This window comes from Pezoporus flaviventris, unplaced genomic scaffold (genome assembly GCF_033815535.1).
Source record: "Pezoporus flaviventris isolate CSIRO_AGI_PZ_B2104156 unplaced genomic scaffold, CSIRO_AGI_Pfla_v1 ptg000036l, whole genome shotgun sequence".
NCBI lineage: Eukaryota > Metazoa > Chordata > Aves > Psittaciformes > Psittacidae > Pezoporus > Pezoporus flaviventris.
In genome coordinates this window covers 25,447,319-25,465,524 of record NW_026892584.1, presented here as the reverse complement: position 1 = coordinate 25,465,524, position 18,206 = coordinate 25,447,319, and the positions used below count along the sequence as shown (strand labels likewise).

Genomic DNA, 18,206 nt, shown 5'->3' with positions numbered 1-18,206 from the left:
TACATACATAGAATCATATAGAATCATAGAATAGTTAGGGTTGGAAAGGACCTTAAGACCATCTAGTTCCAACCCCCCTGCCATGGGCAGGGACACCTCACACTAAACCATGTCACCCAAGGCCTCGTCCAACCTGGCCTTGAACACTGCCTCCCTGGGCAACCTATTCCAGTGCCTCACCACCCTAACAGGAAAGAATTTCCTCCTTATATCCAATCTAAACTTCCCCTGTTTAAGTTTTAACCCATTACCCCTTGTCCTGTCACTACAGTCCCTAATGAAGAGTCCCTCCCCCGCATCCCTATAGGCCCCCTTCAGATACTGGAAGGCTGCTATGAGGTCTCCATGCAGCCTTCTCTTCTCCAGGCTGAGCAGCCCCAACTTCCTCAGCCTATCTTCATATGGGAGGTGCTCCAGTCCCCTGATCATCCTCGTGGCCCTCCTCTGGACTTGTTCCAACAGTTCCATGTCCTCTTTATGTTGAGGACACCAGAACTGCACACAATACTCCAAGTGAGGTCTCACGAGAGCAGAGCAGAGGGGCAGGATCACCTCCTTCGACCTGCTGGTCACGCTCCTTTTGATGCAGCCCAGGATACAGTTGGCTTTCTGGGCTGCGCGTGCACACTGAAGCCAGCTCATGTTCATTATCTCATTGACCAAAACCCCCAATTCCTTCCCCGCAGGGCTGCTCTGAATCTCTTCTCTGCCCAACCTGTAGCTGTGCCTGGGATTGCTCCGACCCACGTGTAGGACCTTGCACTTGGCATGGTTAAACTTCATGAGGTTGGCATCAGCCCACCTCACAAGCATGTCAAGGTCATGTCATGCATGTATGCATTCAGTAACATTTGTTTTAAGAATAACAAAACAGTTTCACTCTGTACAATGCACAGCACAATAGAAACCTAGTCTGTAGCTGGGACTCCCACAGTTCTAGCACGAATCACTGGGAGGCCTCTAGGGTTTTTTTTCCTTTTCAAATCCAGTTACCACTTACTTGACCAACCTTGGCAATAGCTCAGTCTGTTTTAACCAGCTCAAGACTCTATGATAAAGATCGCATAAAACTTTGCATGAGGCAGGCCCTGAGGTTGTGGTTCTAGTTAAAGGTCTTGCACAGTGATATGCACAAATTCAGTGAGTTGTCATGTGGTTCAAGCTGCACATTTAGGACCTAATAAGGTCCTAAATAATGATATTAGTTCTTACTACCATGTTTCAATTTTGCATTTTTACTTTAGGACCTCTGATTCTTATCCCATACTTATACGTATTTAATTATTACAAAGGACAACCCAACAGTAAGCTTTTATTTCTGAATTTCTGATTTTTTTCCCTAGATTTCTGAAATTTGAATAACCTATATCCAAAGAATGTCTATTAAACTCTAAGAATGATCACATTATCTGAGTGCCAAAACTGGTTGAAGATTACATGCTTTTATGACTTTACAGGATTGGGTTGAAGTATTTGTAAGAAACATGTTAAAATCTCAAACTTTCAAGTAGCTGTAGCTGTCAGATGTGTGAAGAATACAGCGTATGCCTTTATAGGAATCTCCAGCTGCTGGCTTTAAAACAACTGGTACTGTATTTTGCAGTTCACAAGTTGCAATGGTAACGAAACAAACAACAAAAGAGAGGACAACTTGTGCTCCTTCATGTGAAAGACAAACACAAAGCTGCAAAGTTATTGGTGTCAGTTTGCTCAGAGTCTATACTTTAGAATAGAGCACTTCTGAAGGAGCAAAGGTTCAAGCTTTGCTAAAGACACAGCTCATCGTATGGGTAAATATACATGTGGGTAAATACATTTCTGTCTGCCTCCTGTGATAAATTATCATCAGCTTTCTCTCAGCTGCAGTTATTTAGCATCATTAGACAGCTGTTATCGCTATAGGAAAAGACAGTTGAACCTCACATAAAAATATGTATATTTTATAGCATTTGAATGCTTTGCTACATTGTAATGTCTGGCATAAGCATAAAGGGATTTCTTTTACTATTTATTGGTTACTATTATTCTAATCAGATTCTTTTGGAATGATAACATTAGGTGCTTACCTACTGGTACTTCAAGGGCCTCATCATTTATCAGGGAACAGAATGGAAAACATAATTTTTATGTAAATGCAGAAAAAATGCTAATAAAAAGTGCTTAGATTAACTGTCAGTATTGCCATAAGGGTATAATGACTACCTTGACTTTTTTTTTTTTTTTAATCTTACTGTTTGCCATGTATTACTTGGGAGATTCTGACAAGTATTAGGTGTTAAAATCTGATTAACAGATTTAATGTCTGGCTGGACAAACAATTTTTGTTCTGATATGGAATGAAAATGAGAGCTGTCACTAGGATGCAGTAAAGTAGAAGAGAATATATGCGGATTTTTAAGTGTATAAAGCAGAACTCCTGAAAAATAGTCATGTGTTTTAATTTGTGAGTCAGGATGGGGTAAGGATGAGAGATGTTTAGAAAAGCAGGAACTGAATCTAAATCACAGAAGGATCATGCTCTGTGTCAGGCAAAACAAGAATATGAACTTGAATTTCTAAACAGTATATTGGTGGCTATTATGGCATACTTTTAACCTCAAATTATGAACGGCTTCATTCTTATTTCAGAACAGAACAAATTCTTTTCTAACTAGTCTGTATATTGCTAGCAATTTTTTCTCTAGTGATGTCGGTTTCAACATGGATGTTAAGAGCGTTTTATTTCCCAGTTGCTGCTCAAGAAAAGAGGTGCAGATCTGAGTTCATGAAATAGATAGTATTTATGATAATACAGGAAAAATTCCCAAATTGCAAAAGACCCAGACAGTGGAACCTTCCCTCACTAGACACAGCTCTTAACTGCTGTGAAAGAAAGCTGTCAGAAATGTTACCCATGGTTCATATAGCTTGTCCCTGATTATTCTAATTTTACTTTCAAATCTAAGTACCACCCGCTTATGGATATTTAGCCTCCTTTGGCACAGATGATATTAAAAGTATGTATGGTCTAACGCCCTGACTCTGAAGCGTCAAGTACCCAGCTTCAAGTATGGTGGTTTCTGGGAGAGCTTGGGGTAACCCTGGTGTCATATGTACCCAGAGCTCAGTGAAAGACAATGGCACCTTCTCAGGAAGCTGCCATTTGCTGTCTGTCCTAGTCTAGAAGGAAGCTGATATACAAACTTTTGAAAATAAGTGCCTTTTAAAAAACATTACTAATGGTACAGTCATCCAGTGGGGCATGCTGACACTGATGTGTTGTGTTGTGTTGTTAGTAGTTCCATTGTATAGCAATAGTCTTGCTCTTGTTTATAAAGTCATTCAAGCCATGCCAGAATTGTGTGCAATATGACATGAAATATAAAAATAATTGTACCAGAGAATAAATTAATTTTTAATCTTCTCGGAATCTTCATAAAACAACTACTTCACAAAAACCAGATTTTATTTGTCTCAAAATAACAGTTCCACAACTACTTTGCTGATCTATTTAACATTTGATTATACTGTACCTACATTCACTGAATAGACCCAGTGCAAAAATTCTTTGGTTTTGACTAGTAACTGATGGTTTTAAAGAACCTGTGGTGTTTTGTATAGTTCTTTTGCAAGGTATTTTCTATTGGTCTCTGTTGAAGCCCCAGACTCTCTTTATTAAAGGATTTTTACACCAAAATACTGGAAAGAGCATACTTCACATTTATGTGCTTTTGTTTTAGCCTAGAGAAAGAATAAAGTTTTTTTCAGACTCTTCAGAATAAGAACATACTGACTCTGAAAATCACCTGATGCTTTCACTGAACCTCAGCTGAAAGCTCCAGGTGATTGTTTCTTGTGACTGACTAAAGCAGTCTTATGTCAAACCTCTTATATACAAAGACTTGTAACAAAATGGGCTATTTGGAAAAACAGCCTTGTAGGAAACAGGCTTTCATGTAGACAAAAAAGATCACAAAGTTGAGCAGTTGTGAAAAGGTGTTAAGTACTTGGAAATCTTCACCTATTTACTGCATTTCTTTTTTGTCATTCTCCAAGTTCTATAGACAAGTAATTGCATTTGAATTGCAGGCTCATGAAGACAAAAGATCAATGACTTGAATTAAAAATTCTTGTTGAAGATTTTAGCTAATCTTACAAAGGACCATTTTCAATTGCCAGGTTGGTTTACTTGAACCTTACTGCAGGTGCTCCAGTTTTTTTTGTCTCATGCATCCTATCTGGAACCTGTGGGTGATCTGACTAGGAGTCCGTTGTTATTACGACCCCTCCTGTGGGCCTCTGTGTTTGGCATTTAGCCACGTGCAAAGAGACTGTAAGTAGGCACTGTGTGGTTTACAAATATTAGCAATTTTTTATTGTCTAACACTGGGCTGTTTCTCAATCTGATGGATGTGTAAGTGCCCTTGCAATGGCTCTGTGGGCTTTCATAGTCAATCTTGAGGTTTCCTAACATTCACTGTACTGCAATATTACTACCAAAGTGCTACAGCTTAACTGATCTGAGAATAAATTGGTTTCCTTGTGTCACTGTTTCCCACTGTCATCAGTTTTAGTGTTACTCCGGAGAGCAGTACCTGTGCTGACTCCTTTTGTGGAGGAAGCGAGTGCATGGTAATGTCATGGTAACCTGGTAGATGTGATTTGGAGTGATCTGGATTATGTTCATTATCCCAGTCCCTGTAGCAAGGGTTGATGTCTTGTGTCCTGCACACTGTACCTTATTTATCCTACATCACCTTTTCAGGGACTGAGTTGTCCTCTGGCATATTGAATGACCTGATTTGCAGCATAGTCTAACTTTCATCAATAATTCTGGAGTTGCTCCAGTCTCTTTCAGCTGCTGACCTTACTCCTTGATTCAGATTCCTAAGGTACTAGGTTTTCTGTGCTATTCATCATATTTTGCTGAATTTGTTTCATCACAGAGACTGAGCATACAGCCTCTTCTCTGAAGGCTCAATATTACACCTTTTCTTCCAGCTTAGTGCAATGTTTACTTTTTTATTCCTTAGCTATGCACTAAATTGCCATTTGCCTCTCTCCAGAATCCCATCTCTGCTTTCAGACCTGTTTTCTTTTCTTTTCTCTTGCTTTTTATAGAATCATAGAATAATAGAATAGTTAGGGCTGGAAAGTAAGATCATCAAGTTCCAACCCCCTGCCATGGGCAGGGACACCTCACACTAAACCGTGTCATCCAAAGCTCTGTCCAACCTGGACTTGAACACCACCAGGGATGAAGCATTCACAGCCTCCCTGGGCAACTCATTCCAGTGCCTCACCACCCTCACAGTAAAGAATTTCCTCCTTATATCCAATCTAAACTTCCCCTGTTTAAGTTTTAACCTGTTACCCCTTGTCCTGTCACTACAGTCTCTAATGAAGAGTCCTTCCCCAGCATCCCTATAGGCCCCCTTCAGATACTGGAAGGCTGCTATGAGGTCTCCACGCAGCCTTCTCTTCTCCAGGCTGAACAGCCCCAACTTCCTCAGCCTATCTTCATACGGGAGGTGCTCCAGTCCCCTGATCATCCTCGTGGCCCTCCTCTGGACTTGTTCCAACAGTTCCATGTCCTTTTTATGTTGAGGACACCAGAACTGTACACAATACTCCAAGTTGTCTCCAAGAACTCCCTTTACTCTTTTGAAGAGCAGAGGCAAATTAGCTGCAGTCCTCCCCAAAGTTCATGGCACAGAAACTCAGATATCTGCCCCAGATTTAGTGCTCTCATGACAGACTGCAAATGCCATTCTTGCTTCTCTCTCAGTGCACCTTAGCCCTGAAAATCTTTCTGATCCCAGAGAGGGTCACTTCTGAATGACTCACGCCTCCAAGGTTGCATCTGGAAGAAAAGAAGTTATTTCATTTTTCTTTTTTTTTCTCAGGTGAACAATGATTTCTGGGTTTAGGTTGTGACCTTTTGTGCAGAACAGTCTGAACAGGACTCTACAAATTACCACCAATTACCCTAAATTACAAATCAGCAATCCTGCTTTCAGTTTCTGGCTTTCAATCAAAAGGATGTAGGCTGTCTACATGGTCCATTGATCTGTTACAGCTATTCTTTTGGGTCACTGTGTTCAGGTATCTTCAGGCTATGTACACAGTGACCCTGCAAGCACGATAAATGCAGCTTATGAACATAAAATAATTTCCTATTGGCCAACAAACAGTTAAAAAAATTAGTTAATTTTATAAGGGATTAGGCTACACATTTTAGTATGCTTAGCCTGGGATAAGCACCCGTGAAGATATCCAAAGAGTCTTTGCTATCCAGGCAGGCATCTGTCAGTTGGAGGAGGGTCAGTATTCACTTGTTCCAGGGATGGATACTTACTGTTACTAAGGTACTGTTTTATGGTAATTGTCCTATAAGTAGGTGCTAACCCCAGTACCTCTATCTCCTCTTAAGGAAGTATACATTGGCCTGGACCCTAGACCATTACTATGGGGAGGAGGAATGAAATATCTTTGGCAGGCATTTTTACCTCATCTTTTTCTGAGAGAACTGATTCATGCAGGATGATGGCAAGATTCATTCTCCTAATGTGTCATGCTGCCCTGAAGCCAAGAAAGGAGGGTAGCCATTATACATCACTGCATTTAGGGCAGCAGCACAGGCATCAGTGGCAGGAGAGCAGGCAGCATAACTTTGCAGTAGATTTTGCGTACCAGCTGTGGCCGTGTGTCTGTTGTTGCCTCTGATATGGAGGGTCACAACTGTGTACAACAGAGAAGACATGGAGAGAGTGCAGGTGAGGTGCTAAAGAGATCTGCGATGGGTAGTCATAAGAGACTTCAATGAAGCTCTCACAGAGACACACTTCCAGGCATACCCAAGGAAGAAATGAGCCACTGTCTCCCCAGCCAGGTGGAATACATACAAGCCACTTTTTATCACTTCGCTCAGGGAACTGGAGTTGCTGCTCACTGTAGATAACAAAGGTGTTGTATGCATTCTCTGCACCATTAAGGGAACTTGCTGTATTACAAGAAAAGTGCAGGTTCAGACTAACAGGAATGTGGCGTGGAATAGGAACTGGGAATAGGAGTCACGTGGGAAACAGTGATGCCTTATAAGATGTTGGAGACACACCTCTGGGAGTAAGTCTCCTCAGAACTGCAGGGATTTGCAACACACGTCTTGTGGAATTGCAGAAAATTGTAGGATCTGCTCTTTTGCTGTAGATCAGACTCCTAATACTTCTCTGCTATAGTTGTGTGGTCAACATCTTGTATGTGATCTAACTGAAGCTGTAAAAATCAAGAAATATTTCATAACTAGGTGCTGACAAAAAAAAAGTCTGAATTTGGTGACACCATCTGTATATATAGAGCATGAGATAGTCTATACATCTTTCTTTGACTAGATTTTTGACTTGAAGTTTTAGGCCAGAATCAAGTCCTACAGGAGCTGAGACGGTAAGATGCTTTGTTACACATGAAGCAAACCTGAAAGGCAGAGGCATTCCTGACTGCCTTCCCAAATGCTGTATACTTCAGAAATGTAGGGTTCCTCACTGTGGATTTGTCAGCCTGGTGGCAAAACAGCCACTAGTTTTCAGCAATCCACCATGAAAGCAAGCAGGACTCTTGAGGAATCCTGCTTTTGTGTCTTTGCTAAGGCTTGTTTATTGTGAAATGTTCTGTACAAAGTAGTTTTCTGGTACTCAGCTGAATAAGTTTTGTTTTCTGTGTATTTCTCTTTTTCCTTCACTGAATATTAGGGGAAGAAAAAGAACAAGGAGAGATTTTGAAGATTGTGTTCTGGAAAAATCTTCTTTCTTCTACTGTGTTTCCCTAAGGGGTCTCGCTGACTGTTCTTATCATTGCCATTTTTTGAAGCTCACAGCATGACAGACCTCCCTTCCGTTTGTTTGATCCTCTTGGTTTCTAATGCAGGAATAGCCTTAATCAAATCAGTTGCTCAGGCACCAAAATCTGCCCAGGCTTTGTCCTTTTTCCATCCCAAACTGGATATAGCACTGCTTAACCAAATTCTCAGAAGAACAATGTCACAGAGCCACAGTCTCTCTTGCCTTTAGAAAGTGCAAGATATAGTGACCCTTCTAAGGACGTGGTAGGCACGTTAGAAGAAGATAATGTTATATTCCTGAGACAGCTGGAGATATGTTTTATACTCCTACAGTATATAAATTATAGATCCACTACAAAAGATTTACCCAATTTATGTTTCCAAAGAGCTTTATTTCTTCTAAAAGCAATATGAGACTATAACTGTTTTGGATTTTTTTTTCATACAGTTTGTGGACGTGCTGTAGGAATTTTTGCCATTCTCCTCTTGTATATGGGTACAGAACTCATGTAAAAATCTTCCATATTTTAAGTTCAGAAAAACATTGGCTCACAAAGACATCATTGATTCTTATGAGGTTGTGGAATTTCTTCATTGGTACTTTTCAGAACCAGTTCAGTCCTAAAATGGATCTAGGCTTTGGTGTTTTGCAAACAGTCCAGTTTAAGTAAGACAATAATTTGTATGTTTTGCTTGCAGGCTGAATTAGAAAGTTTTAGCCATAAAGTATACTACTTGTATACTTCGAAAGATATATTAAGCTATGCTCTTTTTTTCATATTATTTAAACAGTGCTGTTTTGTCAGTCTGTAGTGTCCTTTTCAAATGACCTTCCTAGTAGAACATGTTGCATTCTTTGAAAAGTCCAATTTAATTTGAAGGCTTCTCTGTGCACACTGAACATACTTCCGTTTTTTTATTAAGGAAAAGTACCTTATATTTTGATAATTTATGCCCAATTCTGCAAGGAGGTACAGACCTATTTAATAAATCAGTGTATAATATTAAGAATATGCATGTCTTTATACGATCAAGATTAAATGTAACTCTACAACCCTTGCTAAAAGTGATTATCTCCTAAAGAAGCAGACTCAGGAAAAACAGGAGGATTTATTATGTGATAGGGAGAAGTCATCTTAATTAATATTTGATAACACTGAAGAACTAAGCTGAAAAATGTACACTTTTACAAGAAAGTAATTGGAAGGCTAAAGTTATACACTACAATTAATGTGATATTATGATTTATTTTATGTATTCTAAACCATGTATAAACTTCATATTGTAAAAAAAAAAAAAAAGAAAAAGTATTAGGATTAATCTACAAGACCTTTACTTGAGAAACTAACCCAAATAAAATCTGCAGTGCATTTTATGTGTAAGTGCTCATCCCTGGGTGTAAAGGGTTCATGAATAAATCATAGTGAGATACACTTTCATGACATTATAACATACTAGTTTTTTTCCTGTGCAAATTTGTAGAAGGAAGGTTACTATGGTAACAGAAGACTCATCTGAATGATCATATGTCAATTGCTGAGCATTTCTATGCCTGTCTTTTCCAGTGTACTTTTCGGTTTCAAACTAAAATTTTAAAGCTACAAGAGACAATGACCAAAATGTAGAAGTCTCACAAACAAATAAGCAAAAAGAGATGAGAAAAAAGAAAAAAGTGACTAAACTTTGTGCCAAAACTGTCTTTCTCTATAGAATATGTTTTCTTAAAGTAAAATAAAATTAAAATCAGACTTATCAGCTGGTAATTTAAGCACTTCAGTAAGTTTGTTGCTACAAACTAGTTTTGCAAAACCACAGAAAATAGTATCTACTTCTGAAGAAATTTGGCTTTCCTTAGAGCAATTGAGTCATGAGATTTCTTCAGCAATTTTATAAGACTGTTACTATAAAGCTGCAAGGATCCCAGCTCAAAGTAAGATGAAAATAATAGCATGTGTACAACAGCTGCTCATGGCATAGGAATATTAGAATAGTTATGACTAGAATGCATCTGAGTTCTCAAACCCCCAGTTTCATTACATAATTTGAAGAAAGACTTTGTCTTTCAGTTTCAGTAACTGGTAGTGAAGAAAGCAAGGTCAAGTGCCTGCCTTACTACAAAGCCTGGGTTTCCAAGTTCTGGAAGGAAATCTGCTATGTGGATTAGAATAGGACAATTTTCAGGCTCTTTGCCCTAAAATTTCAAGCCTTGTGAACCTTGTAAGGTGTCACTGAGTTTGGAATCTCCAGTCTGTAGTTCTCAATGATTCTAGACTCAGTAAGGATTAAAGATAAATGAATTTAATATTGAATTTCTAAAACTAAATGCTATTGTTTTTGTAACTACTAATAACAACTATTGTTACTTACTGTGATACATTCTCAGCTTCTGCGCCTTGCTCAGGAAATCTTAAAAGTTTTGATTCTGGCTCCAAATTGATTTTTTTTTTTTTTCCCAGAAATCTGAAGTGGAAATTAAAATTTTCAAAGGATTCATCAAAGGAGAAGGTTCATCTTGTGTAAGTTTATCTTGTGTTCTTAACTTCAGAGAAGATATATTCGTGAAATGATTTGGCCTTGATATTTAAAGTAGGATTTTGCCAGCCACTCTTCTGCTTCATCTATTGTAAAATCATTGCATTGTTACCTGAGTGAGTTGAATGTATACTCTAGAATGCCAGTTTGTAATTAGTGTATCACTACTGGTGAAGATCAGCCCTGAACTCTTGGACATTGTGTACATACCCTCCAGTTGTGTGGTTCTAAACTATGTGGTACTCTACTGCTGCCAAAACCTGAAATAGTTTAAAGAGCTTCTGTTTCTGTGCACATGAACTTCAGGGGTTTCCAGTGTGGACAGAACCTTGTTTTGAACCAAGGTCAGAAGAACTGATGCTTTAAAACTCCCACAGATCCAGGGGTTCCCTTGAGAGACAGCTCTTGGGGGGCTGGAGATGCTCAGACTGGCTGGGAGACTAATATCACCAGATCTTTTGCTGTTTTATTACATATGCTGCAGTTCTGTCCTCTATTTGTTCATAACTCCTCCTCACCTTTCCCCTTACTTTGAGAAGGAGAAATTTTTGCCAGCTTACTTAGATGTTAGTAACTGCCAGAAATTGATCCATCTTCTCTGTTAAGTAGACGAAGGAAAGGGTTGACAAATGAACTACAACTTCTGCATTCACCCAAAGCAGTATTTGTGTACCTGGATGCTATGTCTATCTTCTTGGAGGGGTGTGGGATATAAAGGAATAGGGATGAATGTAGATGCTACCATCATGTTAGCTGGAACAGCTGAAACTTGGTTAAGTCTCTGGTGTAGAGATTATTGTCCTCTCAAAACTATTGAATCAGCTGCTTGTGAAAATGGTGCCAAACCTTCAAGTCTATAAAGTGGGTGGCTTAACAAGTTTGAACTGAAGGGTTTGCTTGTTTTGCTCTTTGTCTTTGTGATGGATGTATTTATAATTGGTGTTTTATTTAAAAGGAAGTAAATGTTGGTTCATTTTGAATGAAATAATTTAGCAGTTACGTGAGCAGATCTGATGTGGGAAGGTAACAACCATGTGGAGGTATGCAGCCAACCTATCTCAAGGTTATTTTGGGAGTCTACATCTGTTTACGCTTTTTTGTCTTTATGATTTGCAGTCTCAGTCTAGACCAGAGTGCCTATTTCTTTATATTTTGTGCAATTACTCAGTTTCATTTAGTCAAGTTGCATGACTGGGTACACTATGTTTGTACCTAGAATATCTTCCTAGGCCTCAAATGCCACACTTTCCAAAATCCTAGGGAAGTCTAATCATCATTTCATTAGCATATCTAGAGCAACAGGTGAGTGAACCTCCAAGCATTCAATTTGGGTAAGTATTAACTTTAGAGATGCCATCCCAAGAATAAAGTATCTTGGCTGATATGTCTTTCCACATGATTCACAAAGCTAAATATGCTTTTTAAAATCACAGTGCTGGAAAACTGTGAAAACCTGAGTGCTTAAAACTGTACATTCAGCAGAATATTACAGACTAGGAATTTCAGAGCAGTTTCTGTAAAAGAATATTGGTGACCAAAGGAAAAAAGCAGGAGATGGAAGAAGGGATTTGGCTGAGCTATTCTCTTTTTTTATGACCTAATATATTTTATTTCTTTTGAAGAAAAACAGAAATAGAAGTATTGCTTTTGCATGAAGAAGGTGAAAATTATTGCATCAAAAATTAATTCGGCAGAGTTGTGTGCTACTGACTGGAGTTCACCCCATAGCATCACAATGTCCCCCGGGAGCCAAGGTAAGTGACTGGTCCCCTCTATTCACCATTGGTCATACCCTGTCTGAAGTGCTGGGATAAGTTCTGGGCCTTCTAGTACACAAGAGACTAACTGGATTAAGTCCAGTGAAGGGCCATTAGGATGAGTAAGAGACTGCAGCACGTATTATATGAGGAGAGGCTGTGATATGTAAAGATATGTGTGGAGAAAATGGGGGAAATCAGAGACCACCTCCCCCCAGCCCCCTAAAATTTTATTATAACATTAAGGAAACCTTAGAGTAAAATGCAGCTGCTGTGTGTTACTGGACAGATACAAGGGCCTCCTACAAGGTCAGGAGGAACAACACTGATGAACAAAGAACTGATAGTGGGAGAGGAGGATTTGCCCTTGTATAGGTAGATTAAGTAACAGAGCTAATGGATCTCTAATCAGGAAAGAATATCCTTAAAGCCTGGTACAGCACGTGGGCATCGTTAACATGCAGCCTCACACATCAGCAAAACATGACTAGGGTGTCCTTTTGATAAAAATGATGTAACCTTATGGAAATTAACTGACCATGCTGTACATTGGTAGGAGGGTTACAGGGAGTTACTATCCTGAATTAAATTATATAAATGTGTGAAATTAGAAAAGGGAAAACAGGGAAGACTCCACTGTAACTTCCGGGATCAGTCAATGTGCTGAACCTGTCTTCTCCCCCATAGGGACACCTGTGGGTAAAAACTTTATCTTATGCCTGCTGAATAACTGACTCATGCTAGCTATTATTAGTCATTATAGTCTGTTTGTGTATCACTTCAAGCTTGTTTTTGCAGAAAGTCCCTATCACTAGCAATCTCTGAACCTTAATTTGTCACGATTTTATGTTAATAAAGAGTGTTATTCCGTAAACTGTTAGTGTTAGTCCTTCGTGGGTGCTAGCAGTCACTGGCAGTGGGTAGCGTATTCAGATAAAGTAGGCAGATCCGCTGAAGGGTCCCTCTGATGCTGTTGGTGCATTTCCCCGTACAAGTCAGTCGAATCTCCCTCCAATCCAGCAGGACTGCTCCTTGAAGGGTCCCTGTAATGAGACGCTGACAGACTGGTTGGGCACAAGGGTCTTGGCTTTTCTGAGATGTCGACAGACAAATCAAACGCTAGCAGTTGAGAAAATCTGGCCCCCTTTCACATGACAATATGTTTTCATGACTAGAGTGCAAACCTGTTTGTGTTTGTGTTGGTTTTGGTTTTTTTGTTTTTTTTTATTCCTCTAGTTATAAAGTAAGATTATTATTTGGAATATGCCTCCCTACTGCAGGCTTCTTTCTTCTCTACTTTTGCTAAGCATGGTCCTAAGATGCCTTTTGCTGTGCATGAATGATCATCTGGGAGACTAGGGTAAGACAACTAGGCTTGCCAGGTAGCATTTTAAGACATCCGCTTCCCTATGACTTCACCAAGGCAGAAATGACCAATGTCACAGGTTTTGCTCTTTGATGTGGCTTTTCTCTGCAGCTGTTCCTGCTATGGCAGGGCACTCGAGCAGGGTGTACTAGAAAACTAAAGGAGAGTCAGAGCTTGGAGCCAAGTCCTGTCCCACTCTCATTCACACTTTGTTATTAATTGTTAAGCTGGTAGCACAATTCCCAGTGAGGTTTTGGCTCAGGTTATACTCAGGGATCATGGCATGATTCCCAGCCCAGTTTATTTAGGATAGGTGAACATGTCACACCACTGCAAGATTCCTCCTGGACTGAAGTATTTCTGAATTTGGTTAGAGATGGTTAGATCATTCACTGTAAGTCTGCAAGTTCACACTATAAGATTTTTTTAAACTTTATTATTATTTTTATTTTGTATATTCTCTTTTTCAAAAAGCAATGCTGGAATAGTCATAAATATTTGGTAAACCATTTTGTAAACAAAATCTGAAGGCTGGTTGGGTGCAGCTTTGTTTCTTTTTTTTTTTTTTTTTTTGCTGCTATTAATACCATGTTGATTATGTGAAATGTAGGACTTGTGGCTAAGTACTAAACCTCTTTTGCTCCAAGCTGATATCTTAACAGTTAAACTGATCAGTGCTTTTGTGAGTAAACTGGAGGCTGTCTAAAAACCTGCCAAAACTGTGTGTTTGTGACCCTGGGAGTTAACAGCAGGGACAAGCTGCCTCACTTAATTGCAAAGATGTTCATGAATTTGCCTTCGATTGTTCAGCTCTGCTGTAATTACTGCAGTGGTTCGAGTCTTCTGCTTTTGTAGTAGCTCTTGTCTGTTTCATTTCATGCCTGTAACATTAATTTTACATGATGGAATACTCTCCAATGCTGCCTCTGGGATCTTATCTGGCCTCTAATTGGCAGGTGAAGAGGTTTTTTTGAATCCTGAAAAAACCCTGAAGCCTATTTTATAGTGTGGATTTATAATGCTTCCTGCAATTTGACCACATATTGATTAACTTGTTTGATTTGGATTTAGTATTATCTTGTATGTTCCTTTTTCTTTCAGAATGCACCAGCCAGATACTAATGTGGAATAAAAATAATGAAGAAATATATATAAATATTTTATAGTGCATCTATAATACCCACTAATTTTTTGATGAAGAAACAGCAATTCTGAGAATTTCCTGAAGCATCCCAGACCAGTGGGAACCACTTTAATCGTCCATCGTTATTCACACAGAATTTCTTAGAGTGAGAAATTAGTGGAATTAGGAAAAAAAACCAACCAAAACAAAACCAAACTTATATAGGTATTTGGCTGGTGCTGCTTTACACAGCAGAAATGATGCTAAACTTGCTTGCCAAAAATGTATTAAATGCTCATTGAAACAAAAAGAAGAGTGGTGGAGAAATTAAATGGATATTCATCACTGCTCTCCTTCCTGTTTTGTGAATGTACCTTGGAAATTGTATGGTATGGTATACAGCATATCTAACCCTACTCTATTGTAGGCTGTATTTCCTGAATGTAAATCTAGAGCTCAGTGAAACTTGGTTTTCAGTTCTCCAGTCACATTGATTATGAAGCAGAAAGAATATTTTCATCTGATGGCCATTTTCCAAAAGAATGAATATTGAATACATATAACATAATAGACATTATGTACATTTCTCAAGTATGTCACACATACATAGAAACACATATATAGTGGTTATGCAACGATTCTAATCCAAAGTTTTTTATCTTAAAACTACACTTAGGAGGTTCTCGTGTATGTCTAGAATGTTAAGGGTAATATGAGTATGTTAATTAACTGACTAGTACAGAAGTCTGAATAGCTGCATTTCTTATTTTTGAAATACAGATTCAATATTGTTAGTCAAAGAGTTGAGAGTGAGTAGTGGGTTTTTTGGTGTTTTTTTTTTCTCCTTTTATTTTTTTTCCTTTTTTAATCCCCCCGCCTCCCTCCCCATGGTTTAGTTTTGATTAGGGAGGCAGCTATTTGAGGAGATAACCATATAGCTTATGTGTTCATGGTTTCTAGATTTGCAGTATCCCTCCCTGATGTATCCTTTCTGCTGTGAAAACAAAACTTTAGAACCAAATTAGATTTCTTGGTACTGACAGAATGTAAATCAGCGAGAGGGCTTGAGACGTGGGAGGGAATAGTACAACAAAGTGGAGAAATATGAAGAAAGGAAACATCCTTGTCTGTTCCTGGGGCATGATGTCACCTGTTACAGCCTCAGGTATTTTAGTAGCTTGGTTTTTCACCCAGAATTGAGTTCCAAAATAAACACAAAATAAGAACCTAAAAGTCTTCAAAATAGCTGTTCAACCTTTTAGCCACGCAATCTCTTTTCTAGTTAGTCAGACAATATAAACCTTAGTATCATATTAATGGGTATTTCTGATAAAATATTGGACTACAATGTGTGTTAAGGTCTATTAAATTAGTCTCCACTTGCATGTATTGATTTGAAACTTCTTACTTGAAGCCCTTGAAATAATTTTCAAATTCACTACTTCTTGCTGATTATAAATAAAAAGCAAATGGTTTATGTATTATCAAGAAGGATTATGAAAAAATGAGAGACCAGAAGCAGTCGCGTATTTCTATTTTTTAAATTTGTATTAAAATATATCCCATCTCAGCCAGCAAATTCCAGGAAGAAGAGATCAAAGCAAAAGAATAGCGTATCACCAGAAATGTAAGGAAATTAATTTTAAATAGGAGATTTTCCTTGAATTGCACCTTCCTGCTTAAAAATGTCTAAACCAGGGGACCAGAAAACTTTAATAAAATCCACTCCCCCTTACAATCTGCAGAGAATGTCAAATAATTCTGTAGATAGTATACACTATTTGCATATATTTTTTGCATATATTAGCAGGAGAGTTTATCCACCTTCTCTTGTCTAAATTTGACTAAATCACATACAACTTTTACACACAATTCGTTTTCTCCCCTTGGTTACATGTCCTTTTGACCATGAATTATTTTATTGCCTTTGTAGCTGGATGTAATTTTTGCACATATGAGCTGTTCTAATAATTAAAGTGCTTAATTTTACATTGCAGGTAAGATGTTATTAATAGCTTAATATTATAAATAGTCATGTGAAAGAATCAAGCAAAAAAAAACCCAGCAGTTTCAGATCTGGGCAGCAAGCCTTCTACCCTGCAAACATGAGAAATCCGAAACATTTTCTTGTTTCACATCAGCATGAACTAGCAATCTTTTAATTATTTTTGTCAGCAAATAAAAGTTGCCTGAGCTGTGATTTTGATTCCATGGCTTATCTGTGTTGAACACAAAAGGGGCACAAACTGCAATTATGAAAATTTGGAAGGGCACTCTGACTCTTCTCTTTATCCAAGCTGTGGAGGAGACAAAGAAGTAATATTGAAGTTGTTTTCCATGACACAAAAAACATTTTTCTAGGCAAACTTCACCCTCTCTCTCCCAAAAAATCTCAAGGAAGACAAGTTCAAGGCAAGCTAGTAGAAACCCTTCCATTAACTTCAGTGAAATTTGAATCAAACCAGAAACAAGAAATTTCATCTAGCTGAAACTGGAGGCTACTCAAGTAGTAATTTTATGTTTAACATTGCTGCTCTAACTAAAAGTAACTTTTAGTTACTGCAAGTGGTAAAGGAACTGGATATTGTTCTAACTATTAGGATTTGTAATTTGAATAACAAAGATTTATGTGAGAAATTGAACACATCTTTTCTTTTCTCATACTTCCTTCAGGAAAGCATTCCATGGAATCACTTGAGTGAGGTGCAGGATTTATGTGAAAATATTTTTTTGAGTCCTGGGTAACTGATCAGTACATGGCCACAGTAAGAATAAAAATACTGGGAATGGGGAGTCTCTTGTGGCTGTGCACATAGAAGGAAAAGTAGAAGTTTCTATAGATGTCTTTGTAGGCTGATTGAGTACAGATTTCTTATGGAACTCATCTGTGCTGCTTATTGTCATCATTTAACGTAGGAAATAGTTTATAATGTCTTGGATCTTAAAAATCCTCAATGGCTTATTTGAGGTAGATGGATCCTCAGATAATTCAGTGTTTCTGTGATTATGTCTTCTGTCTTTGCTTCTAAGACAACCAGCCATCTTCAGTACCATTTCTATTTTACAGAAGTAAAAATATCTCCATTTTAAAAATGCCCTTATGCAGATGTATATTGTATAGCATAATATACATTTTGTGGGTGACAAAAAAAATACACTTGTTAAGGAACTATGAGCCAAGAAAGTTGTCTAGAGCAATGCTGGACCATTATTTGAATAGACAACAGCTGAAGTGTTGGAGATGTCAGCCACTGATAAACATGTTTCAATGTATTTGATTTTTAATTTGTGCTTGATATAGCAAAAGCAATTTCATCTTAGACAAGGCTCATTATTTTGAACTGATGGCAAAGTTGCTAATGCAGCTCCAAACTCAATGCCAGTTTTCTTAGGGAAGAAAAAAATGTCACTTCTCCTCACTCCTTCACAAGGCCAATACTTTTAAAAGATAGTTTTACTCCTGTCACAAGTTAAATCTGTAAAAATAATGGTGGCATCTTTGTATACTTAAGTCGGTTTTGAGGAATCGGAATAAATTTCTTCTTTCATTTTAGAGTTGCAGCATTCTGCTTAATCAGTAGAGGCGGTCTACTGATGTATCTGGATTCTGCT

The 18,206-nt window shown here is 38.2% G+C and overlaps 1 long non-coding RNA gene across 1 annotated transcript in view; it reads right to left on the bottom strand.

Moving 5' to 3' along the window:
• Positions 1 to 205: 205 nt before the first annotated feature.
• Positions 206 to 18,206, bottom strand: part of LOC133274399 (uncharacterized) — a 733,952-nt gene continuing 715,951 nt past the window's right edge. Inside the window, exon 2 of the long non-coding RNA XR_009745137.1 lies at positions 206 to 721. This is a non-coding gene — a long non-coding RNA (uncharacterized LOC133274399). The remainder of the gene's footprint in view (positions 722 to 18,206) is intronic.